Raw genomic sequence first — 9,937 nt, 5'->3', positions numbered from 1 at the left:
GGACAACCAAGATCTCTCAGACACTATGCCACTAGCTGATATGAGGCCTTCAACACATATATGGTATAGGATGGCCTGGTTTGGCCTCAGAGAGAAAAGACACATCTAAGCCCCTGAGAAACGTGAGGCCTTCCAGATTGGGAAGGTCTGGGAATTGGGAGGTGTGGATATCTTCTTGGAGATGGGGGAGGAGTTATGGGAAGAGGAAGAGTCAGGGGGAAATAGGGGAGGGCCATAACAACATAAGTGTAAAAAATAAAGATTAAAGAATTAAAAAAAATAAAGGAATATATATATATATATATATATATATATATATATATATATAGTCCTATTATATACTACTATTATAACTTAGTTATGGAAGCAATGGGTAAAACTACTGATACAGGCCAATAGCTAATTATTTTCAGACTCTGCCCTTGGTATCGAGTTCTGACTGTGGTCCTTGGCTGAAAAAATTCTGGAAGGATGGAATGGGAGCCAGATGCTTTGACTATGCTGCTTCCAAGAAAATGGCATTTCCAAAAAGAGAGTTGAGTATTTATGGCTGTACTAAATCCATCAAAATCACAAATTCTCCTCCAATAATGGGATAAAGAAAGGGTCTAAATTGCTTCAACACTAACAAGAACTATCCCTTTCCAAAGTAAGTCTTCATAGAAATATGATCATTAATAATGTCCCTTTATGGAATATATTCTTCATTAACATCCACATTGTATTCATTGAAAATTCCTGGAAGATGTCATTTCACAAAGAAAATATTTATATTCAAACTGAAGTTTAAGGGTTTCTACAAAAATTTATTATAGTTCCTGATGTCATCTAATATTATATTTATATTACATTCCAATCTTGAATATTAATAATATTTACTTATTCTGTTTTACATTTAATTATGTGCCCTTATGTTTTCTGGTCACCAGGTAAGTGCAGGAGCAAGTGGAGAACAGAAAATGGCGAAAGGTCAACTGGACTGTACTAGTTGGATGCTAGATATTAAGGTTCAATGTCTCTGTAAGATTAATGAAGAGGAAAAATTACTTATTACATTAAAAAATTGCTAAGGAAATGGTCAAAGACTTTATTCATGATCTAGACACCCCCATTTCAAAAGTTCACATGATTTTGTATCTTTGAATTTGTGGATAATTTTTGACTCATGTTGAAATAAGAATCTTATATTTTACATTTTATACACACCCAGTTTAATGTGCTGCAATATAATGGGTTAAAATGTTATTGCACTCAAACTAAATATGAGCAAATTAGTTCATCCACAATATTATTTAATAACGAGACAGGCTAACCTAGAAGTTCTATTCAGAAATACATACATTCTCAACTAAAAATGAGTCAAAATTATTATACAAATTGTTATAAAATTATTTCTAATAAAACAAGTAAGAATAAATCCTACTTAGGACAATAAATACAACACAAATTTAACAAAAATCATTTTTTAAAAATTATTTATCTGTATGCATGTTCAGTAAGTACACAAGTGTTTGCATGTGTATACACGTGCAGCTGCAAGTGAAAAGCCTCCGGTGACCCTATAGTTAAACACAGAGACAGCTGTGAAAAACAGGACATGAATCGAGAAACAGATCTCAAATATGCAGCATGGACAGTAAATTCTCTGCACAGTTGAGCCAAATGTCCAGGCCCCTAATAATAATAACTAATAATTGCTTTCCATAAATGCATTGTTATAGATAAAAGTAAATAGAATCCTGAAAGCACATCATCACTCTCTGCAAATATTCCAAGATTCTGTGCAATTGCAATACTGTTTTTCTTTTTCTTTCTTATTTTTAAATTGTTTAAAAATTTTATTTAATCTATATTTATAATTCAGATTTTACCCCCTCCTGTTCCACCTTCTACTCTTCCACATCCCATACCTATTCCGCTGTCTGCACGATGATGGTCCAGCCCATCACACACAGGAGCCCACCAGACCTCCCCACTACCTAGGGCCTCCATTCTCTTGAGGACTAGGTGCATCATCTCTGACTGAATCAGACCTGGCGCACCCCTGCTCTATATGTGTTGTGGGTCTCTTATCAGCTGGTGCATGCTGTTTGTTTGGTGTTCCCGTATCTGAGAGATATTGGGGTCCAGGTTACTTGAGAATGCTGGTCCTGCTACAGGATCCCCCTTCTCCAAAACTTCTTCCAGCTTTTCCCTAATTCAACCACAGCAGTCAACAACTTCTGTCCATTGGTTGGGTGCATATATCTGCATCTGACTCTGTCAGCTGCTTGTTGGGTCTTTTGGAATATTTCTTAAACTTGTTACAGTGATGATTACATCTAACGAATGAGGTTAGATTCCTAAAAACCATACATTATCTTTTACCACTCTTGCTTGCTTGTTGTTTTTTTCTTGACGTGGTAATTTATTAATATCGTCTTTACTATTCTGGAATCTAATTTAGGTCTCACAGAGACAGGAATTTGTGAATGAAAAAGTAAATGACTGATCCCAAAGCCAGTAGAATCAGGATGCAGGGTTATCTAATGCAAAATTAGAGTGGGTGGGTAGGTGGGAGAGCACCCATGAGGAGGCGGGAGGGGGCAGGGGGAGTGAAATGGGTGCTTTCATAGGGTAACCTGAAAGGGGAGTAATATTCGCACAAAATAATCAATAAAAAAGAAAGAACAGATAGATTGAACAGACCATTCTAAATTTAGTGATAGGGTTTCTGCTACTTATTAAAACTCTGTATCCATCCTGTGAGATGAGGATGTAACTGAATGCATGTTATTTCTACATTTTGCAGTTTTAAATACTAGTATTTTAATTTTACAACAATTACCTCTCTCCATACTCGCCCTGCACACATAAATCCACAATAACTCCCTAATTTATGAGCACTTTTATTATTTATTATGAGCATTATTTACAATCACAGATAGAAACACACAGACACAGACACACACACACACACACACATACACACGCACACACAAATCCTTCAGATTCTTTTTAGTATTACCTTATATGTCAGTGAATCTGCACACATGAATTCAGACTGTGCAACATATTCATGTCTTGTCCCACTAAAATTCAGAATTTCCAACTCTCATAGGGACAGCATTCATAAAAAATTGAGTAATACCTTAGGAGTTATTGAATGCACAAGGACTATAACATTAAAATTCCTTAAATGCCATATTAGCTTCTGTTAGTTTGTCAGTCTAGGAAAAATCATATTAGCTTCAATAATGTGCTAAAATATTTGATTTCTGAAACACAATGAGTGATATTATCACCAAAATACAGTGGAATATACAAAGAAATGATGGATTCATTTGATTTTCTGTGAAGATGATGAACATCATGAAACTGAATACTTGCTGTCCACCAATGTCTTTCCAATACATACTAGCCTGATAGTTGGGTATCTGAATATAGGTATGGTATACATATGCTTATGCATGTTACATATGTATGTCTATGTGTATATAAATGTTTACACAATGTATATTAAGGCTTCTTCAGCACACTTATGTATCATGGACTGTCAATAAAAAGGCTGAACCTGCATTAACAATAATTTCCTTTCTCCATCACATATGGGTTAGTGTGTGAAGTGACCACTGGACAAGTATGACAACATAGAACAGAAGCATACAATCACAAAACTATGTTCCTTCTCATTCATGAAAATTCTTTGGAGATGACTTTTTCTTCATTTACCTGTGTTTTGTCTAAATTTACAAGTTGGTCTTGATGTCTTTTTCATTACCACAGCCAGGTACTTGTGAATTTTAGTTAACTGTTCATTAAACTATTACATCCTCATGTAATTAAAATTGTATTTGCTTTGTTCACCTGGCTTTTAATTGTTTATTTAAATTCAGGATACTGGAGCCTGCAGCAAATACTATTTTGAATTATGCATCATTTTGTTTAGATTGTGCTGGCCAAAACTATTAGTATGTGGTTTCAAAATCATAGCCAGCAGAAGAATAATGAAGTACACATTGATTTTACTGATACCCAACTCTATCAATCCCAGGCTAGAGATTTCGATTCTCTCAGTTGATATTGATGTACACTTCTAATGGTGTGCACCAAGCTTACTGCACTTTTCTATGTCTTGAGATAACAGGTCCACCAAGCAATAATGATGTACACTGTGGCATTCTAAGTTAGGAAACTCCATGACATATTCAATTAAGCCACTTTTCTGACTTTCATCATGCTGGTGTGCAGCAGTTGCCGGTGCTTATTTATTAATATCCTCCATAGCACCCATGTCAAGGTAGTGGAGGGTGTTGAAGTCTTCAACATATTGGCATTCTATGCACACCTCAAAATGTGGATCTTTATCACAATTTGCTTTGGAATTTTGTTAAGGTAAGAGAACAATTTTCTTCAAGACTTAAGGAAAAATTCTCCTTGCACACATTTATTATAGATTGTAACTGAGAAATATGTTAGTTCTGAAGCAACTATTAGCATTCAGTTCAAGATATATGCATTAAATTGTGTTTCTTGGTGTTTCTTTAAATGAATGTGTGTAACGGAAAAAAATAAACCAAAAAAAAAAAAAAAGCAACAACCTCTCCTACACATTGTATCATCATCTACTAATTTGCTCATTTTTCAAGGTCATGGTTGTAGATATTCATCCATGTGGAAAGTTTTTTTTTCCCTACTTTGATCCAGAATAACAGTTAACATGAGCTCATATTAGCTTATTTTGGAATCTGAGTTCATAAGTGCTATGCAACTTTGATTTGAGTTGATGGCTAAGAGCAAACTAAAACTGTGTGGGAGAGAGAATGAATGTTGAAGTTGTCTTGCCAATATCATCCCTTTGCAGGAAGGATGATAATAAAATCATTACTCATCCTAAGTGTTAGAGGAGTAGAATTTAAGAAAGAAAAATATTTTAGTTAACACATAGAGTATTGAAGAGCACTGACAGAAATCTCAGTAATTATATGATGTATTAATTTTGCAGAGGCCATGCTTGAATTAGGCAGCCTCTGTTTTCTGAAACCATATGCTTATAAAGTGAATACATGCATGACTGCACTTTGAAAGATCCAATGGGCATTTGAAAGAGTGAAATGCAGATGTTTGTATCCAACCAATGGACAGAGGTTGCTGACTCCTTGGATGAACAGGGGAAAAGCTGAAGGAGTCTGAGGAGGAAGGCTAACGTGTAGGAGGACCAGCAGCTCAGTGAATCTAGATGTCCAAAGTCTCTCAAACTCTGGACCACCACACAGGCAGCACACACCACCTTATATGAGGTCCCCGAAACACATATGGCAGAAGATGGAGGAGTCTGCGTTCAATCAGACATGATGCACCTGACTCTCAAGAATCTGGAGGACCCAGGGAATTTAGAAGTCAAATGGGGTAAGGGGTGGGTGGTGGGGACATCCTCATGGAGAAAGGGGGTTGACAGGAGGTATGGGATGTGGAACAGTCTGAGGGTGGACTGGGGCAGAGGGAACTAAATTTTGGAGTGTAAGTTAAATAATGAATTAATAAATTTACGAATTTAAAAAAGAATAGGCCCAAGTAATGACGTGCCCTATATTCCAATCCTGGATTCAGAATAGATCTTTGCTCACATGTTCACATAAAAACACACTCAAAAATTACATATACACATAACTGAAGTTACATAATTTTTACTATGATTTTACAAAGAAACATATGGGGACACTGGTTTTATCTTGTCCCATTCTTTTTTTTTTGTATATTTATTTATTTATTTATTTATTTATTTATTTATTTATTTATTTGTGTTTATTTAACCTGACTTGAAATTTGGAAAGACTTTATGCCTACCATTTTTATATGTAAAAATTTCCATAATAACCTTCAATTTTACCATGTTTTCCTATATTCTTCAATTTTTTCATAAATGTTTCCATGTAAGAATTTGATTTTTTCATCAAATAATTCTACCTTCTTTTTCAATTAATTTAGCCATGTTTTTATGTCTACAATTTTATCTGAATAATGTGCCATGGAAATCATCAATTTTAATATATTTTTCTGTATATTTCTTCAATTTTATCAGAAATATTTTCCACTTAAATCATCAAGTTTATCAGAAAATGTATATATATATATATCCTCCTTAAATTAATTTTGAAATGTTCTTTATGTCAATCCATTTATCCATATTGCTTTCCATTTTAATCTTCAATTTATCAGAAAATGTTTATAATTCCACTTTCAATTAATTTAGAAATGTTTTTTGATGTCAAACACTTTATGTTTTTATCCATGAAAATCATTAAATTTAACATTTTATATATTTCTTCAATTATGCCAAACATACTTTTTATGTAAAACTTTTATTTTTTCCCAAAGTATTTCTAGTTCATTTTTTAATTAATTTAGAAATATTTTTATGCTTACCATTTTATCTGTATAATATTTCAATGAAAATCATCAATTTTAACTTGAATTTCTATATATTTCTTCAATATTTTAGCAATGTTATCCATTTATCTTCAATTTTATCAGAAAATGTTTTACATCATTCATTAAATTAATTTAGCGATGTTTTTATGTCTACCATTTTATTTGTATAATTTTCCATGAAAATTGGTAATTTTAATGCATCTTTCCATATATGTCTTAAATTTTGTGAGAAATATTTTCCTTGTAAGTAAACATTTGTAATTCAACTTTAAATCAATTTAAAAATATTTTATGCCTATCATTTTATCTGTGTAATTTTCCATGGTAATCTTCAATTTTAACATGTTTTTCTGTATATTTCATCAATTTTGTCAGAAATATTTTCCATGTATCTTCAGTTTTAATGGAAAATGTTTGTAATTTCTTCTTCAATTAATTTAGAAATATTTTAAGTCAACCAATTTATCCATATTGTTTTCTATTATAATCTTCAATTTTAATATTTTTTATATATTTCTTCAATTTATATGAAGTATTTTCCCTTTAAATCAAGTTTACCAGAAAAGATTTGCAATCCACTATCAATTAACTTAGAATTGTTTTTATGTCAACCAATTGATGTATTATTTTCCATGAAAATTGTCAATTTTTAAAAAAATTGTCAATTTTAACACTATTTCGACAAAATTCTTCAATTTCATCAAAATACTTTCCATATGAATCTTCAATTTTTTCATAAAATATTTCTACTTCATTTTTCAAATTATTTAGCAATGTTTATTATGCCTACAATTATACCTGTATAATTTTGCATGAAAATTGTCAATTTTGACATATTCTATGTATTTCTACGAATTTATCTGAAATAATTTCCATGTAATATTTTCCATTTCAATTTTACCAGAAAATGTATATACTTACTCCTTCAATTAAGTTAGAAATGTTTTTAAGTAACCCAATTTAAACATATTATTCCACGAAAATCATCAATTTTAATATTTTTATATAATTCTTTAATTTAGTAGAAACATTTTCTACGGAAATGTTCAGTTTAATCGAAAATGTTTATAATTCTTTTTATAATTGTAATTATTTTACAAATTTTTGGTGGTTTCCAGTTAGATGGAAATCCAGCTTTCTTTGGCCTCTCTCTCATTTCTCTAAGCTCCCCATTCTCACTCTCAAGTAGGCTCCCCCTCCATCTTGTAGACATAAATATAGGTGAACTCCCTAGGGACTAATTGAAAGCTCTGAGAGCAGTGGGTGTTGTGACATCACTGATGACATCACAGGGGATGCCTAGAACTCTCCAGGATACACTAGAATGTTCACACAAGGGATTGTTTAAGTCATGGGGAACAGGCTTTGCCTTCCTCTTAATGTTCTCCCTCTACTGAACAGAAGCTGAGGAGCCCATTCCGGGAGACTCTCCTGAGACACAAATGTAGATCACTTCCCTTTCAAAAGTCAGAGGTCTCAGCCACTGAGATTTGTCAGTGTCTGAACAATGGAAAGTGGTGTGCTTTATTTCCAAATGTGTTAACTGTGGAGGACTAGGACAGGATGGAGAGAAGAGCCAGACCATCAAGTTGTCAGCAGAAGACTTGAGATGTCCACTTTCTTCCTAGGCTTTGGCCGCATGAACTTGTTAGAAGGCAGTTCCAGGGACACCTTCAGCATGTGGAGATTCAGGATTGGAGGGACGTCCTCAGGACGGTCTTGCTTGGAGATGATGCCTGCTGACAGGAATCAGGAAAACAAGATGACTCAGATCTGACACTCTGACCGAGAGACAAAAACAAAGGATATAGTATATTCCCTGTATTCCATGCTCTGTCAGTGAGGCTGTCAGAGGCCCATCTCACCAGACACTTCACAACAGTTGTGTATCCAAATTTGTCAACAAATATCAAATAGCACATGTTCTGAACAGCTCTGGTCTGTCTCTTAGCCTTAGAAATATGTACAAAAATGTTTTAAATGTGAAGATTTTCATGGAAAATAATACAGATAAAATGATAGACATATTAAACATTTCTAAACTAATTGAAGTGTTAAGTAGAAATATTTTCTGATAAAATTGTAGACTTTCATCGAAAGTATTTCTGATAAAATTAAAGAAATATATAGAAAAATGTGTTAAAATTGAAGATATTCCTGGAAAATTATACAGATAATATGGAGGATATAGGAAACATTTAGACCTATGTATATATTAAATAAATCTTAAAGAAAAAATCTAAATTAATTAAAGAGTAAATTAGAATCATTTTCTGATGAAATTGAAGATTTTGATGGGAATAAATTTGAAGAAAATATGTATAAAAACATGAGAGGATTGAAGATTTTCAAGGAAAATTATACAGATAATATGGTAGACATATTAACCATTCTTAAACTAATTGAAATGGTAAATAGAAACATTTTCTGATAAAATTGAAGATTTTCATGGAAAATAATGATAAAATTAAAGAAAGTTATAAAAACAAGCATTAAAATTCTAGACAATTGTTGAAGAACAATAATCATAAAATATTAAAAATAAAAAATATCCTTTCTAATTGACCAAGCATATAGAAAAAATTAATATCTAAATTTTTTTTTTTTGGATTTGGTTTTATTCGAGACAGGGTTTCTCTGTATAGCCCTGGCTGTCCTCGAACTCACTCTGTAGACCAGGCTGGCCTCGAACTCAGAAATCTGCCTGCCTTTGCCTCCCAGAGTGCTGGGATTACAGGCGTGCGCCACCACCACCTGGCTAATATTTAGATTTTAATGAAAAATATTTCTTTTAAAAATAATTTTTATTGGATATATATATATATTATATTTTAAATGATTTCCCCTTTCCTGGTTCCTCCTCCCTGAAATTTCCATAAGCCATCTCCCCTCCCCCAGTTCCTCATTCAACCCTCTCCTGCTTCCCTGTCCTATTATTCCCCTATACTGCAGCATCGAGCCTTTCCAGGACCAGGGAACTCTCCTTCCTTTGATATCCAAAATCTGAAGAAATCTAGAAAAAAGTGTTAAAATAGAATATTTTCATGGAAAATAAAACAGTTAAAATGATAAACATAGAAAATATTTCAAAAATAATTAAAAAGTTTAGTAGAAATACTTTGAGATAAAATTGAACATTTTGATGGAAAATATTTTTGATAAATATGAGAAGTGTTAAGATTGAATATTTTCATGGAAAATAATACAAATAAGATTATAGACAGACAACTTTTCTAAATTAATTAAAGAATTTAGTAGAAATATTTAATAAAAAATTGAAGAATTTGATTGAAAATCTATCTGATAAATTAGAAAAGAGTTAAGATTTAAGACATTCATGGAAAATAATACAGAAAATGGTTTATATATTAATCATTTATTAACTACAGTGGTATGTAGAAATATTTTCTGATATAATTTAAGATATTCATGGAAAATATTGATAACATTGAAAAAATATATGGAAAAAGTGTTAAAATTGTAGAATTTATTGGAAAACAATAATGGTGAAATAATAAACATACAA

General features: G+C 32.3%; 1 long non-coding RNA gene across 3 annotated transcripts in view; it reads left to right on the top strand.

Moving 5' to 3' along the window:
* The window catches only part of LOC127664020 (uncharacterized), a 445,498-nt gene that overhangs the window by 348,529 nt on the left and 87,032 nt on the right, over positions 1-9,937 (top strand). The gene's annotated exons all lie outside the window — the stretch shown is intronic.

This window comes from Apodemus sylvaticus, chromosome 13, assembly GCF_947179515.1.
Source record: "Apodemus sylvaticus chromosome 13, mApoSyl1.1, whole genome shotgun sequence".
NCBI lineage: Eukaryota > Metazoa > Chordata > Mammalia > Rodentia > Muridae > Apodemus > Apodemus sylvaticus.
The sequence above is the reverse complement of the archived record's forward strand: the minus strand, read 5'-3'. Positions and strand labels throughout refer to the sequence as shown.